This window comes from Vicugna pacos, chromosome 21 (assembly GCF_048564905.1).
Source record: "Vicugna pacos chromosome 21, VicPac4, whole genome shotgun sequence".
Lineage (NCBI taxonomy): Eukaryota > Metazoa > Chordata > Mammalia > Artiodactyla > Camelidae > Vicugna > Vicugna pacos.
The window spans coordinates 16269814-16286210 of NC_133007.1; the positions used below are offsets into that span (position 1 = coordinate 16269814).

Here is a 16397-nt window from a genome sequence, read left to right on the forward strand (position 1 = left end):
ATACGTGCACACACACTGACACACATGTGTATGTATATAACTGAATCACTATGCTGTACATCAGAAATTGACACAACATTGTAAACTGACTACACTTCAATTAAAAATTTAGTGGTGCACTAGATGCCTGTGATAGGAATCAAACCAACCAACATACATTTCTTTACATACATAATCTCATTGGATCCAGGCAATTCAATATGGAAATACAAAGCTCAAATGTGCTCATTAATCTACCCAAGGTCACACAGTCAGAAAGTGTCATTCAGGGCCTTAGCCCCAGCAGGATTATCTGGCAAGAGTGGTCTAGGATGTCCTGGGTTTCTGTCTTGAGTGATTTGGGTGGGTGGGTGGTGTTTTTTTTCTAGAATAGAAAAAAGCATGAAGATAGCATATTGCGATGGTAGAAGTAGAGATGATGAATTCTGTCTTGCACATGTTATAGCTGAGGTGCCTGGGTGTGACATATGGAAGAAAATGTCTACTAGGTGGGTGGATATGAATCTGGAGCCCCCAAGAGTTGTCTTGGCTCTAGATGGAGGTTTGGGAGTCATCATTGTTCAGGTGAGTATAGGGCAGGAGCATATAGAGAGAGACGACGTATCAGATAGGGCTCTTTCCTTTGCAGAGTGGTAGAAAATGCAGTTCAGATTGGCGTAAGCAAAGGAAAGTTACTGGCTCATGTCATTAAAAAGCTCAAGAGTGTATTTGGTTTCATATGGGTTCAGGGTTCAAATGATTCATCAGGATTCATTTTCTTACTTCCCCTTATCTTGTGCGCTCCCCTCTTGATGGCTAGGGGAAGCTGCAGGTTCAGATCCAATGGAGAGGGGAGCTGTCTTTCTCCCCGCTATCCCAGCAACAGTCCCGTTACGTCTCATAAAGTGATCGGGTCAGAGGGTGTTGGCATATGCCAATGACGAGACATCAATGGTGCATCATCCGTGAAGACACATGGACTTGGAGGATGAAAAGGATGACTCTTCAGAGGAAATTCAGGGGCAACTACAGAACAAGGGGAAGAGATGTAAGGAAGGGAAACCATCCATTTCCTCTGTAGATGAGAACGGAAGAAGTAATGCTCCAGATGGTGTCTTGGGAAAAAGTAACACTCATAGGGCAGGATGATTACAGGTAGAGAGAAGATATAAGGGACAGGCTGGGAATGAAGAGAGGGAGAGGCAGGAGAGAGCTGGATCAGGGGAGCCAAGGGAAGAGGGAGTCTCCGGGGATAAAAAGAAAGAAAGTTGTCAAAGGTCAGATGTGGGAGCAACCCCAAGGAAGGGCCCATTGGATTTGGCTACGAGATCAATGCTGACCTTGCCCTCAGCAAAGGTGGTCATTTATTTTAGACTTGGCTGGGACTACCGTCTAGAGGGTTCATATTCCTACCTGCTTCTGCGTTCCCCACCCAGGCCTGGGGATGGCCAGGTAAGGGCAGAGGTGTAGTGATGGCAATCAAGAAACTTGGGTCTGTTAATAAATTAGGTATATGACTATGTGTAACTCACTTCACTTCTTTGGGCCCCATTTTCTTTTTGGGGGGAGGGGGGCCTCAATTCCATCATCTCTAGAATAACACAATTAGAATGAGTTACTTCTGAGGCCTATTTTTGCTCTTAACATGTTGGAGATGAATGAATCTGATCACTTCTCACCACCTCTGTTACCAAAGCCCTGGTCCAAGCCATCGTCCCTCACCTGGGCTAGAGCAGCAGCCTCCTGACTGGTATCCCTGCCTCCCAGCTTGGTCCCAGTGGTCTGTTCACCCAGCAGGAGAGTAACCCTTCTAAGATAGGAGTCAGATGCATCACTGCAAGGCCTTTGATTCCACCTGGAATCTAATCCACACTCCTGACCATCTCCATAGCCTGCCCTTCTCCTCTTCCCTTACTCTTTTCCAGCTTCCTTGCTAGTCCCTAAACCGGCCAAGCTCATTCTGTCTCAGGGCCTTTGCAGGGGCTCTTCCCTTGACCTGAAATTCCCTTGCATCATTTTTTGGTTTCTGCTCGAATGTCAGCTCCTTGGAGAGACTCTGCTGACTACTCACTCCCACCTGCCCATCCATTCCTTCTCCCTTTACTTTTTTTTTTTTAAACCTTTTTTGTTTTACTTTACTTCATAGCACCGGCCACTCCCTGAAATTACCTTATGTATTTATTGTTTGCTTTTTTAGATTTTTATTTATTTCTATCAAATTATTTCTTTCATTTTTTTCCCCAGGTTTATGGATGTATAATTGACATACAGCACTGTGTAAGTTTACGGTGTGCAGCGTAACGATTTGACTTGCATACTTCATGTAATGATTATCACAATATTAGTGAACATCCATCATTGCTTGGAGATTCAAAATTAAAGAAATCGAAAAAAACTTTTTAACCTTGTAATGAGAACTCAGGATTTACTCTCTTAACAGCTTTCGTATATAACATACGGCAGTGTTAATTATATTCATCAGGTTGAGCACTACATCCCTAGTATTTCTTTATCTTATTAACTGGAAGTTTCTACTACTTATTGTTTATTTGTTGGCTGTCTGTGTTCCCTTCCCCCCCGAACATCAGCTCCAGGAGAGGAGAGATTTTGGCATCTTGATCAGCGCTGTGTCCCAGCTGCAGAGTAGAGCTTGGCTCCAAATGGGTGTTTGGTAAACATTTTTTCAGGGGTAGCTGAGTGAGGAATGAGGAGGAAGTTAGGAGTGTCCTGGCACCAGTGGCAGTGTGGTGAGGAGGGAGGGGACATCCCCTATTCCTCATGGCTGTGCATGATGGCATCTGCCTCAGATATGGTCATCAGAAAAAAGTATATTCAGAAGGAATACCACTTTAAGCCATTTATTTTTAATATTCTCAGTTTTAGCAATGTGAGCTTAATTAGTTTTCTGGGCTCTGTGAGGATAATGAGCAAAACAAATAATTAAGGGCAAAATCAATAAGCATAGTAATCATTGTTTTTCTTGCGCTAGAAGTAATTATCTCAGTCTTATTCTCAGCACAGCTTCTGTCTCTCTTTGTCTTCTTTGATCATGTGAGTGAGTTTGTTTATAGAGAGAGTTGTTTTTATTTTTCTTGATCTGTTGAGTATATATCGTAAAAAATAGAATGAACCCAGTTACTCCTATGGAGCAGGATTTCTCAACCTCAGCACCACTGACATATTAGGCTGGATAATTTTTTTTTGTAACATCTTTCTTGTGGTATGATTCCTGTACAGTAAACTACACATAGTTCAGGTGTACAATTTGATGAATTTTGATAGATGTATATACCAATGAAACCACCACCACAATCAAGACAGCTAACATTTCCATCACTGCCCAAGAAGTGCAAATTTCCAGTTCCCAATTTATCTCTTCCCACCCCGTTTACCCTCTGGTAACGAAAAGTTTGTTCTCTATGTCTGTGGAGTCTGTTTCTGTTTGTTTGTTTTTTTAACATTTTTTTTATTGACTTATAGTCAGTTTATAATGTAGTGTCAATTTCATGTAGAGCACAATATTTCAGTTATACGTGAACATATATATATTCACGGTCATGTTCTTTTTCGCTGTGAGCTACCACAAGATCGTGTATATATTTTCCTGCGCTATACAGTATAATCTTGTTTATCTATTCTGCATTTTAAAATCCCAGTCTGTCCCTTCCCACCCCCTGCCCCCTTGGAAACCACAAGTTTCTATGTCTATGAGTCTGTTTCTGTTTTGTATTTATGTTCTTTTTTTTTTTTTAAGATTCCATATATGAGTGATCTCATATGGTATTTTTCTTTCTCTTTCTGGCTTACTTCACTTAGAATGACATTCTACAATAACATCCATGTTGCTGCAAATGGCTTTATGTTGTTGTTTTTATGGCTGAATAGTATTCCATTGTATAAGTATACCACATCTTCTTTATCCAGTCATCCGTTGATGGACATTTAGGCTGTTTCCATGTCTTGGCTATTGTAAATAGTGCTGCTATGAACATTGGGGTGCAGGTGTCTTTTTGAAGTAGGATTCCTTCTGGCTATATGCCCAGGAGCAGGATTCCTGGGTCATATGGTAAATCTATTCCTAGTCTTTTGAGGAATCTCCATACTGTTTTCCACAGTGGCTGCACCAACCTGCATTCCCACCAGCAGTGTAGGAGGGTTCCCTTTTCTCCACAGCCTCTGCAGCATTTGTCATTTGTGGACTTTTGAATGATGGCCATTCTGGCTGGTGTGAGATGTTACCTCATTGTAGTTTTGATTTGCATTTCTCTGATAATTAGTGATATTGAACATTTTTTCATATGCCTATTGATCATTTGTATTTCTTCCTTGGAAAATTGCTTGTTTAGGTCTTCTGCCCATTTTTGGATTGGGTTCTTTGTTTTTTTCTTATAAAGTCATATGAGCTGTTTATATATTCTGGAGATCAAGCCTTTGTCAGTTTCATCTTTTGCAAAAATTTTCTCCCATTCTGTAGGTTGTCGTTTTGTTTTGTTTATGGTTTCCTTTGCTATGCATAAGCTTGTAAGTTTCATTAGGTCCCATTTGTTTATTCTTGCTTTTATTTCTATTGCTTGGGTAGACTGCCCTAGGAGAACATTTTTGAGATGTATGTGAGTCTGTTTGTTTTGTAGATAAGTTCATTTGTGTCCTTTTTTTTTGAGATTTCACATAATAAGCAATATCATATGGTATTTTTCTTTCTCTAACTTAACTTCACTTAGAATGACCATCTCCGGGTCCATCCATGTTGCTATAAATGGCGTTATTTATTCTTAGGCTGGATAATTCTTTGTCAGGGTTGGGGGAGGCTGCCCTGTGCATTATGGGATGTTTATCAGCATCTTTGGCCTTAGATGCCAGTAGCAGTCCTTGAAATGTGACAACCAAAGGTGTGCCTGGAAATTACCAGATGTCCCCTGGGGTGAGAGTGAAGGCAAAATCTCCCCTCCCTGAGAACCAATGATGTAGAATATTGGGGTAGTGACTGAATTCAGTTGTTATCCAAAGTCTTCTGATGGGACATTTTCAGACCCTCCCAGCCATATCAATTCTCTCTTGAGCTTTAAAAGATGAGATTTGCTCTTTCAGGGTAGGGCTTGTGGACATGGAACATAGTCCCTCTCATCACAGATAGAGGTCCATTAGTATCACACGTCTCTCCGTCAGCCGGTCACCTGGGTGCCTGCGACCATGACTTGGCTCCAGCACCTGCCTTCTTGGTTGCCGCAGCCAATGAGCTGAACACTTTTCTGCAGTGACTGAGCAGGGCCCTGAGCCCCAAATGGAGTCAGAGATGCTTCCATTTTACAGTCTCTTCCAGTGCATCCTTTCCGTGCTCTGTCTGATCCACCTAAGTGCTCAAATGAAACCTCTTGGTTTTAATTAAAATTTGAAGGGGAAAAAAAAGAATGAAGTTTTCTTTTCATGTCTTCAATAACTTTCTTAAATATTTTGGAGTTTATCTTCTGACAGCCAGTCTGCTGTCACGCACATTTCACGCACATTCCTTCAGACACTTCTCTTGATAGTCATGAAGTAAGTTAATTTCACTCTCATTCCTTGGAGAAACTGAGACTCAGAGAGGTAGGAGGCAAGCACACAGTCACATGAAATTCAAACCTAAGTTCCGTCAAGATTCCAGAAAATATGTTTTCTGTTGAACATCAGATTGAAGTAGATATTAAGGAGCAGGGTACATAGAAGGTATTTATTTTCTCCCACGTGCAAAGTACTGTTGGAATTCAAAGGAAAAACTGAGGAAGAATTTAGAAGCCATCTAGAGGGGAAAACATCCTTACGCAAAATGAAAACTTGTGCCAAAACACACGTATCTGAAAAGATAACTATAATATAAAAAAAAAAAAAGCTGCAGATATAAGGGGTGGTAAGGGTCACTGTGGAGATGGAATGTTCCAGAAAGGTTTCCTGAAAATTTTGTTCCTAAGCTGGACCTTAAGCTGGACATTATTCATATAAGTGTCCATCAGGGGGTAGGTGGCCTGGGCTCATGGTAGTGGTTGCCACGCTCTGCCAGGCTCTGTGGGTCCACCTGCCCTTTCAGGATCGTTTCAGTCGAGGGAAATGCTTAATTGCAAAAAGTAGCTGTGATTCAATAAGAGTGTAAGAAGTAAATCTAAATTTTATTGACCATAATGGCACATACAGACGTCTGAAGAATAATAGTTCACGGATGTGCATGACGTCATTTATTTGGTCTACAGACAGTAACTGCCACCCGGAGTTTAAGAATGTCTGACTTATGTGCGATACGATAATTACAGAGGAAATAAAAATAAGAGGGAAGTAAGATAGCCAAGAAATAGTAATACTGTACCTTGTTACCTTGCAGGCCTGTGCAAATATCTTCTGCAAATAGAGTCTCTTCAAGAAATTCGTATTTTCTAGACTTAGCCTTTTGGAAAATTCTAAAGTCAGTCCTTCAATATAAAACATATTTGCCTGCGCTTATGTAGTTGGCTTTCTGGTGATATGAAATCCGGCAGGACTCAACAATCTTGCTTTTAAATTCAAGTTTCCCTCTTACTGCTTTAAAAAATATCAAAGGTAGATGGAGAGCTCTCTGAGCTGTTTCAAGGATCCTTGTCTTCCTGGAGCATGCCACAGTTACTTACCTGAGCCGTATAAATACAGTTAGCCTGTCACTTACCTGGCAAGGTGCTGAGAAGTAGAAAATCAGCCCTGCCCCAGGGTGCAGGAGGAAATGACATCCGTCTGCCAGAAGCCTTACATACCTGGAGATCTTTGCACTGACACCCTCCCTCAGCGTATCAACTCCTACTTTACCGAGACCTTTTATGAGCTTGACAAGGGAAACTACAGGTAAGTATACTCTGTACAGGGAAAGGGGCAGCAAAGGTGGAAACAAGTTGCAGAGGAAGTTTCAAAAGGAAACAGAATATGCCAGGCACATGCGGTGTAAGAGGAAATAATATTACCCTTATTCAACTTGAGGGCATCGCTGTGTTCAGATCACCTAACAAAGGCTCACAGGGCTGACCCACCAGCTGACTGACTGGGAGCTTAACAGTCTTCCCCCAAGGTTTCTAAAGCCAGCAGTTACATTAACATTGCTCTCTGAGGTCAGACTTCTGTTTATCTTGGTATTCACTGACCTTGAGTCATCATGAAAATCATTATGTTTTGTGTACTTTATTTTAAAAGATAGAAGAATATGTGATAGATTTTCATGAATTTTTGTCTGAAGGTCTGAAACGAAGAGTGTTGATGGCTTAGGAAGATAAAACCCCACCAATTTCTAAAACTTGCCTGTCCAGAATGAGGCATTTCCAAGGATTAGCTTGGGTTTTAGTGCATTTTTGGAGGGGACGTTGTTACTGGGTCACCTCTCTGATGATTAGAATTTTTGATTCTGTATCGAGGTATCATGCAAAAGGGTGAACAAGTCAGGGTAATGGGGTTGTTTGCACCTTGGGGTCAAGGGGAGTTGGACAGGGGTATATGGGAGAAGGGAACGGGTAGATAAGTGGAGACCCTGTGGCAGCAAGCCTTACCAGCAATTGGATTGCACCATAATACTCACGCAAAGCACAATGTGCCTTTCTCCGCATCTCTTCTCTCACTGGCTTGGAAACCCTAGACCACACCAGATAGGGCGACACTGCTGGGTTTTACATCCAAATATTAACAAACAACATTTTGGGGGGAAAACGACCTATGTATCAAGTTAGGATTGCTTTTGCAGCATATAAAGGAGCCTCTACTCCAAGGACATAACCAGTAAGGTGCTGACTAGCCGTGGCTGGGCACAGTGGCTTCACAACTCAGTAGATGATTCAGTCTTTCTGTTCTGCATTTCATGGGGACTCCCAGCCACATGGTCAAAAGATGGCTGCTTCACCTTCAAGCACTGGGTCTGAGTTCCAGTCAAGAGAAAGGGCAGAAGCCACAGCTGAGTCTGTCTCTTTTTATCAGGAAACAGATAGCTTTCTGTCACCATGTAGACTTCTAGTGACTGGAACTGGGTCTCATGGCCACCCAAGCTCTGTGCAAGTGAGCGAGTTAATTTTTCTTGGCACATTTGGTGCCCTACATCAAGTCAGGGTTCTGCTGATAGGGGAAAGGGGAGAATGGATATTGACTGGATAGTGAAAATTGTGCGATACATCTGTAAAAATAATTCTCTGAAGTCCAGAAATGCCTAGTAGGCCAAAATGTCCAGTGTCCTATTGTTAATTCACATTTTCACTTATTTATCACATGTAATGGGCACCTACTGTTTGCTAGGCACTGTTCTAGATGCTGACCCCAAAATGTACAGACCAAAAATTCCTCACTCTCATGGAGCCTGTAGTTTTATGGGAGAGAAGGACATTACCAAGATAAATAAATAGGTATACACATGTGTGCTAAGAAGAAAAAGTAAAGAACGGAATGGGGCTGTGAAGTATTAGAGAGGGATATAAAATGTTAGGTAGTGTGGATTGGGAAGGCCTTGCTGAAAAGGTGACTTTTAAAGACCTGAAGAAAGTGAGAGAGCGCCCTACAAAGATACCTGGGGGAAAAGCATTCTAGGCACAGGAAACAGCAAGTGCAAAGGCCCTGAGGTGGACACATGCTTGATGTGTTTGAGAAATAGTGAGGAGGTTGGTATCGTTGGAATGGGAGTGAAGAGTAATTTTTACTATGAGATTGGAGCAGTACTAGGGAGCCAGATCATGTAGGAAGTTGCAGGGCTTACTCTGAGCGATATGGGAATCCTTTTAGGGTTTTGAGTAAAGCACTGTCTTGTTCATGTATTTTGACCTCTGTTTTAACAGGCTTACCCTTGCTGCTGTGTTGAGAGTTGGGGACAATGGTAGACTCCTGAGGAAGCATTTTAATAGAAGACATAATGTAGCCTGGACCATAGTGGATGGTAGCAGAGATAGTAAGACGTAGTTGAATTCCAGATGCATTTCAAAAGTAGAGCCAGTAGATTTGCTAGTAGACCAGATAGGAGATGTGAGAGAAAGTGAGAAGTCAGGGTGTGGCTCCAGAGTTCAGGGTCTGAGTACCTGGAAGGATGGAGGTACCACAACACAAGGCAGAGAACGTGGGAAGAGCACCTTTGAGAGGCAGAGGATTTGAAATCTGGTTTTGGACACTTTAGGCTTGTTGATGCCCATGACATCCAAGTGGGGATGTCAAGTAGCCAGTCTGGAGCTCCGGGGAGTGGCGTTGGCTTCTCTCTGCCTGAGCAAGGGTTCCTAACCAGCCCAATTGCCCTGTGAATCACCATGGCCACTTCTGGCAGAAGCATCAGGTAGACTTAGAACAGCCCTGGGCGGGTCTGACCTGGTCTAACCCAGTTCTGCCTCTGGGATCTGCTGAGATCCCAGTTCCAGGCAGGCTGGCTAGAGGCCAGTGTCAGGGGTGGAGGGGGAGCTTTCCTGAGCCTGCCCTGGGAAAGCTGGCATTTCTGCTCTTCTCCCACCCAAGGGAGTCACATGGTCCCAGCTGGGTATCCAGCCTCTGGCAAAGGAAAGATCGCTGTCTTGTGTGTGGCTGGGAAGGCTATTTCTATCGGAAGATCCTGCCTGATCTTCAGGGCTCTAAGACATCCCCAGAGAGCTGTGATCAGCCTGCCCCTGCTCTCTCCCCCTTTTCCTCAAGTGCTTTCCTGTTGGGGCTTAAGACTGTTCCTAGTGAGCTGTCTTCATCATGACTGCAGCTGGTGGTTTATGGATTTTCTGGGAGGTTGGCGCCTCCCCTTCTGTGTTGACCGGGAAACCTGAGGGTGATGATGGCCACTTTCAGTATTGCTGGGGGAGGCCTGGGAGCAAGGCCAGTGGCCCACTGGAAAAATTCAACGGACTGTCCGTGCTCAGAGTCCAGCGTGGCCGAGTCCTGAGTGTTCCTCACGTTCTCCGACACGCACAACAAAAACTGCACCAGAGGAGTTGGAGGAGAAAATAGTTGAGTTTTGCTTTACCATGGAATCTGAGGATGGTGTAGCATGGTGAATCTTTTTTTTTTCTTTCCCCAGTGGTTTTCACCTTGAAAGTCACTGCCGGACTAGTTCCTGGTGAGAAATAATCCAGAGCAGGAAGAGCCTGCATGTCCTCTTTGGCTGCAAGAGGAGGTTACTATCCGTGCTGTCTGAGGCTCGTCTCTACTCCATCAGTGGGCGAGACTCCGTGAAGGTAACGCACTTCTTTCATTTCATGACTCTCCAAACCCCGTGGGGAGAGGAGTTAAAGAGAAGGTACCCTGGTATATTTTTTCCAACTTTTTTTATTGCTGTAAAATACACCTAACATAAAATTTACCATCTGAGCCATTTTTAAGTGCACAGTTCAGTGGTATTAAGTACATTCATGTGGTGCAGTCATCACCACCATCCATCTCCAGAACTCTCTCTGTCTTGCAATCCTAAACCCATTAAACAACTCCCCTTTTCCCCTCCCACCAGGTCCTGGCAACCTCCATTCCACTTCCCATCTCTGTGATTTTGACTACTCTTTAAGTACCTCATATAAGTGGAATTATACAATATGTGGCTGGCTTGTTTCTCTTACTATAATATCCTCAAGGTTCATCCATGCTATAACAGATGTCAGAATTTCCTTCCTTTTTAGGGCTGAATTGTATTCTATTATATGGGTATACCATAGTCTGCTTATCTATTCATCAGTCAATGGACCCTTGGGCTGCTTTCTCACTGGCTACTGTGAATAATGCCACTATGAACACAGTGTAAAAATATCTTCTTTATATCTTACTTTTAGGATATTTTGGGTATATAACCAGAAGCAGAATTGCTGGATCATATGGCAATTCTATTTAATTTTGGGGGGAACTGCCATATTGTTTTCCACAATGGCTGCACCATTCTACATTCCTACCAAGAGTGCACAAGGGTTCCAGTTTTTCCACATCCTCGCCAGCACTTGTTCTTAGTTTCTGGGTTTTGTTTTTTGTTTTGGACAGTAGCCATCCTAATGAGTATGAGGTGGTATCGCATTGTGGTTTCAATTTGCTTTTCCTAATGATGGGGAGCATCTTCTCATGTGCTTATTAGCCATTTGTGTATCTTTTTTGGACACGGGTTGTTTGTTACTGTTGTCGAATTTTAGGAAGTTCTCAATATATTCCGAATATTAACTCTTAATCAGAAATTGGATATCTGATTTGCAATTATTTTCTCCCAATCCGTGGGTTGCCTTTCTGCTCTGTCCATGGAGTCTTTTTTTTTCTTCCCTTTTTGTTCATGGGGTCTTTGGATGTACAGATTTTAAAAATTTTCATGAAGTCCAATTTGTCTGTTTTTTTTTTTCTGCCTGTGCCTTTGGTGTCATACCCAAGAAATCATTGCCAAATCCAGTGTTGTGACTTTGTATATTTTTGTATTGCTCTCAAGCCTCAATTTCCCTCACCCACTTACTTGTTTCTTTCTTTCCCTCTTTCAGTATAGTTATTAGACCAATCAATCAATAACATATTTTAGACTTTGCAAATCTGTATTCATTCATCTCACAAACAGGGAGAGTATTGCGAAGAGAGGATAGGCAGAAGCCAGAGCAAGTCGGCAATAGGAGCACATAGCACAGCGGGCTGCAGCAGAAGGTACATGACCAGGTGAGCGGGTGAGAAGTCTGGAATGTGGGTGAGGCCACATCAGGTGGCATCTTCACTGCTGTCGTGAGTGGATGGACAAAAGGTAGTCACACAAGCCGTGGACCAAGTTGGAGAGCTACTGCATAATGTCCTCTTGAACTAGGCACTTAACCTTCCTAGCCTCAGATTCCCCATTTTATTGATTTAACAAACACTTATGTGCTACCAAACTCTCTTCTAAGCACTGTACAGATATTAACTTGTTGATTTTGCCCACCAACCCTAGAGGTAGGTACTCCTGAGCAGGAGTCCTGTCCCCATTTGACAGAGGGAAAAGCTGATGCCCAGAGAGGTTGGGCAACATGTCAAAGTAATGGAGCCAGTGACTCACAGGAAGTAGTTGAGCTGGGATTTGAACCCAGGCTCTCTAGTTCAAGTCCATGCCCTTAACCATTTGTTGTGCTGCCTCTGAAACAGGAGAAGAGTAATTCCTACCTCTAAAAGTTATTCGGAAGATGAAACAAGATGGTGGATACAAAATTCTGTTGTGTGTTGCTCACTGTTTTGGCAATTCTGATTATTTTTAGTTAATCAGACAACACTTTGGAAATGGGTAAGATTCTGAAGGGCACAGGGAGAAAGGAATGGATCAAGGACCGAGCCTTGGGAAATGTCTATGCTGAGGAGCAAGAACTTGGTTTGGGGAAGACATTTGACAGTCACTGTTGATGTCCTTGTGGACAGAGCTCCAGCCTCCAGACTTCCAGTCCCCACAGAAGGAAGTTGCGGAGGGCGGTGAAGGCCTCAGGTTGATAGTGTACATGTGGAGGGACCAACGTCGGGTCTCTCCCACCAGCAAACCAAGAATTCAGACAAGGACCATTAGGTCATTGGGGTCAGAAGACTCTGGCTTCTTTTCCTTCCTCTGGTGTATGTTCCCAAACAGACCAGGGCTCAGACCTGCTTCACAGGTGAAGTGAGAGGTTTTAAACCAGGGCGTTCCTAGGTTTATGGTGCCCTCGTGGGGACAAGAACAAAGCACTGTGCATTGTAACAGATCCTGGGCTGGCTGGGCGCGCTGTCCCTCTGGGGTTACGCATTTTTGGAACCACTTTCATGTGAGTGCCAGGGAAGGATGGAGGGACTGCGGGGAAGGAGACCGGGGATCCTGTGATCTCCTTCAGGCTCTCAACAAGTTGTGTGGTCTGGTCTGTGGGTGGGAAGGAGATGGAGGTTCCCTGTCTATCTCATGTACCCTAGTGCAAAACAAGGTGGTTATTAGACCCTTCCCAACTCCACCCCCTCAGCTGCTCCAGCTGGTGATTGATGTGTATGAAGTGCTTTGAGGTGCTGAGATGAAGAGCCCCTGAGAACGTGGCCAAAATAACCTGACAGTGACCTCACCTGAGCTTGTTTGAAGTGGTGTTTAGGAATATTTCCTCGCCTGGAGGGTTGTTTATTTGAATATCTTATGTACCTACCTGTTGGCATTTAATTTCTTTAGAAGAAGACATCGGGTGGTCCCAGCTTTTAGGTTGCTCAACTCTTCATAAAAATGGGCAGCCACAGTTGGGGGAGGGGATAGCTCAGTGGTAGAGTGCATGCTTAGCGTGCACAAGGTCCTGGGTTCAATTCTTGGTACCGCCATTAAAACAAACAAACAAACAAACCTAATTTCCTCCCCACCAAAAACAAACAGACAAAAGAATCCACCAAAGGTGCTACAAATATGTATGGAAAGAAAAAGAAAAAAGCCACGGAGGAGAAAGTGAACCACTGGCCCAGTTGGGTATATTTAAGGATATCAGAGGAAAGCTTTATGCTAAAAGAAACAATTTCCTCCGGAGAAGACTTTTGGAGAGGTCGGGTATATCCTGTGTCCAGCGCCCCTGGTTAGAGAGATGCCAAAAGTCCTGCCTCCCTCTGACCAGCACGGCCTCACAGCACCCGCCCAGGCCTGGGCCTGCGGTCTGTGGGCTCTCAGGCTGGCCCTTTGCTGGCCCTTTTGAAAGAGACACTGAGGAGGTGAGTGAGGCTTCCTTTTCCTTGTAGCGGCTTGTGGCCTTGGTCACAGAGCTGATCCCAAAGAGACTGCACTCTGGGGTGGGGGTGTGGGTGTGAAAAGCTTTACTCCATTTCCATATGAAGAAACTCCATGATACTAGGGTCCATGGGTCCAGAGTATGGTCTGTGGCAAGAAGAGGAGGTTGTTTTCAAGAAGGAGGCCAAGGACACCTTCAGCCTTCCCCGGCGACCTGTCCCAGAGGGCTGGCTCTCCTTCCAGGGCATCATTTCCGATACCGGTATTCAGACCCCAGTCATATTCCAGTTGCGTTGTTTCCTGGAGTTGCAGCACAGGTTGAGTTCTTCGGTCAGGGCAGGACGCAGTGAGTGTGGGAGTCTGAAACACCTTCGTGTCTGGCAGCAGAGCTGGCCAGGAGAATGGTAATGTGAGTCACACTCGCGTTTGCTTCCATTCAATGGGCCCTGGCTTGTTGGGCCCTGAGTAAGCTGGCCGCCTGCCAGGAAGCCTTCACTGGCGGGGACATTCCAAATCCTCTCTCTTGTTAAAGTGCACCCCTGGGGGATTTGCTGGGGCTTGTGCCTTCCCCTCTCCAGGCCTCCTGGCAGAGGCTGGGGTTTTGGATTTCCCAGGGTGGGCAGCTCTTTGGCCCACGTTCCCCCACTGCCTCCTGGGGAGAGTTGGACCAGAGGACCTCAAGGCCGGTGGCCCACCCAGGGCTCTCTGATTCTGCAGCTCACTGGCGTGCCTGCTACCAGGGCCTCTGGAGGGTAGCCAGGTCAAGTCATACTTCATTCCCTTTCTTTTCTGTCTTTTGGATTAGAAGTTTTGCGTCCTATTTTTATTCTCTTAGTGGCTACCTTTGTAATGTTAACACATACTTAATAATGACGAAGTTTCGAAGGCTAATCGTTCATCCAACAAATAATTATTGAGTTACCTACTATGTGCCAGGCACTCTTCCAGGTGCTGGGAAAACAGCCATAGCCAAGTCTCTGCCCTGAGTACAAGCTAACTTGGAAAATGTTTACTCCAGTCACACCTTTAAGAGCTTCCATTTGCTTTGTGTTTTATTTTCATCTTGTTTTCAGAGCTCCCAAGTTAGCTATTTTTATAAAATGTGTTGTTGAATTTTTTAATGTTAAATTTCATTTTTTTTTGCAGTCCTGATTGAGATTCTTTCCTGTATTTACCATTTTCTTTTCTAACAGTTGATTCTTGTACCCTACCCCTTATTTCTGGATTCAGTTCCCTTCATGAAGTGTATCTTTAAGTGGATCATTCAGTAAGGAGACATTAGTAAACCTTCAGTCTCTGTTTGCCTAAAAATTTTGTGCTCTCTTTTGAATGATATTATGGAATTTTAGGGCAAGAATTCCTTTCCTTAGCATTTCAAAGAGATCATTCCACTCTTTTCTGCCTTCTATTTTCTCTTTTCTTCAAAAGAAGAGTCGGCTGTTTATCGAATTGTTACTTTATGGGAAAACTTGCTTTTACTGTTGTGTCTGTATCTTGGGGTTTGTCATTTTTCGTTGTGATGTGCCTTGGTGTTGACGTCTTCTGATTTATCCTGAGAACTTGATATGCTCTTTTGTTCTGAGGCCTTGTGTCTTCCTCTAATGATGGAAAATGTTTAACTATACCTCTAAATACTGCATCAACCTTAATGTAGACAGTGTAGGCCCACCTTAATGTAAGTTAGATGCTTTTGACTCAAGTAACAGAAACCTAACTGAAAATAGCTTTAAAAACAAGTTTTGCCAATGTGTGCCTCCACTTAACCAGAAGCCAGGACAAAGCTGACGTCAGGATTTGTTAATTCAGCAGCTCAGGGACCCAGCCTTGGAACTTAGCTCTGCTCAGCATGCTGGCCCAGCACCTCCAATGACCTGAAGGTGGCTGCCACGGCCCTGTGCTGTCTTGGCCATTCAGGCTAAGAAAAGTGTTTTCTTCTGGTATCTCTGAGATCAAAGCAGCTTTTCCCAGAAACCCACTGTACCTCCCAGCTTCTCCTCCTGACTAATACGCCAGAATTGCAAAGAGAAAGGGAATACAATGATTAGTTTAAACCACTCAAGACCTAGCTCTCAGAACTAGGGATTGGATCAGCCTTCTCTGTGTCACTGGGAGGAGGACTGGACACCAAACCAAAGTCAGAGGTCTGCCAGTAAGGGAGAACAATGACAGTGGCTGCTAGGTAGGCACCCAGCAGGATCTGCTGCCCCATTTCTGTAATCTCTCCTGCAGCCACTTTTGTTGAACATGTGTTGGATCTTCTTATCCTGTCCTTCATGTATCTTGACTTTTATTTCATGTTTTCATTTTCTTAATCTTTTTGATTGTATCCTGGTTAATTTCCTCAGAGCTGTCTTCCAGTTCACCATCTTTCTCTTTAGCTAAATCTGCTGTTCAGCATACCCGTTGAGTATTTAATTTTGACAGCTAAAATTTTAACTTCTAGAATTTCTGTTTGGTTCTTTTTCACAATTATTTTTTCATGATATCTTGTTCTTTCATTATGGCTTCTACTGCTTTTTCTTTTAAAGCTTTTAATTGTATTTACTTTATGGTTTTGTTTATATTTTTTCTATTAATTTGACTTCTTGGAACATTGATTCTCATGGTTTTTGTTTTGTTGATTCTCCCTCAATGGCAAACACTATGCACTCACTTTCATTAAATGTTTGTTCCTTTTGTGAATGTGGAAATTCAATACAGAGCTGTTTGTGTTTAATTCTGCCAGCATTAATTTTTACATGGATTTATTAGCTTAAATTTCTGCACCATGCGGAGTTTATATATTTGGTACCCTCATCAG

At 43.5% G+C, this 16397-nt stretch overlaps 1 protein-coding gene across 8 annotated transcripts in view; it reads left to right on the forward strand.

Annotated features, from left to right (window-relative positions):
• Positions 1-16397, forward strand: part of GPR161 (G protein-coupled receptor 161) — a 44815-nt gene that overhangs the window by 5555 nt on the left and 22863 nt on the right. For 7 of the 8 annotated variants that reach the window (XM_072946184.1, XM_072946183.1, XM_072946181.1 and 4 more), the window contains one exon: positions 9986-10142. The gene's annotated coding sequence lies outside the window, so the exon portion shown is untranslated. Of the gene's footprint in view, positions 1-9985; positions 10143-11482; positions 11578-16397 lie in introns of all 8 variants that reach the window. The other variant, XM_072946182.1, reaches the window with a different exon arrangement.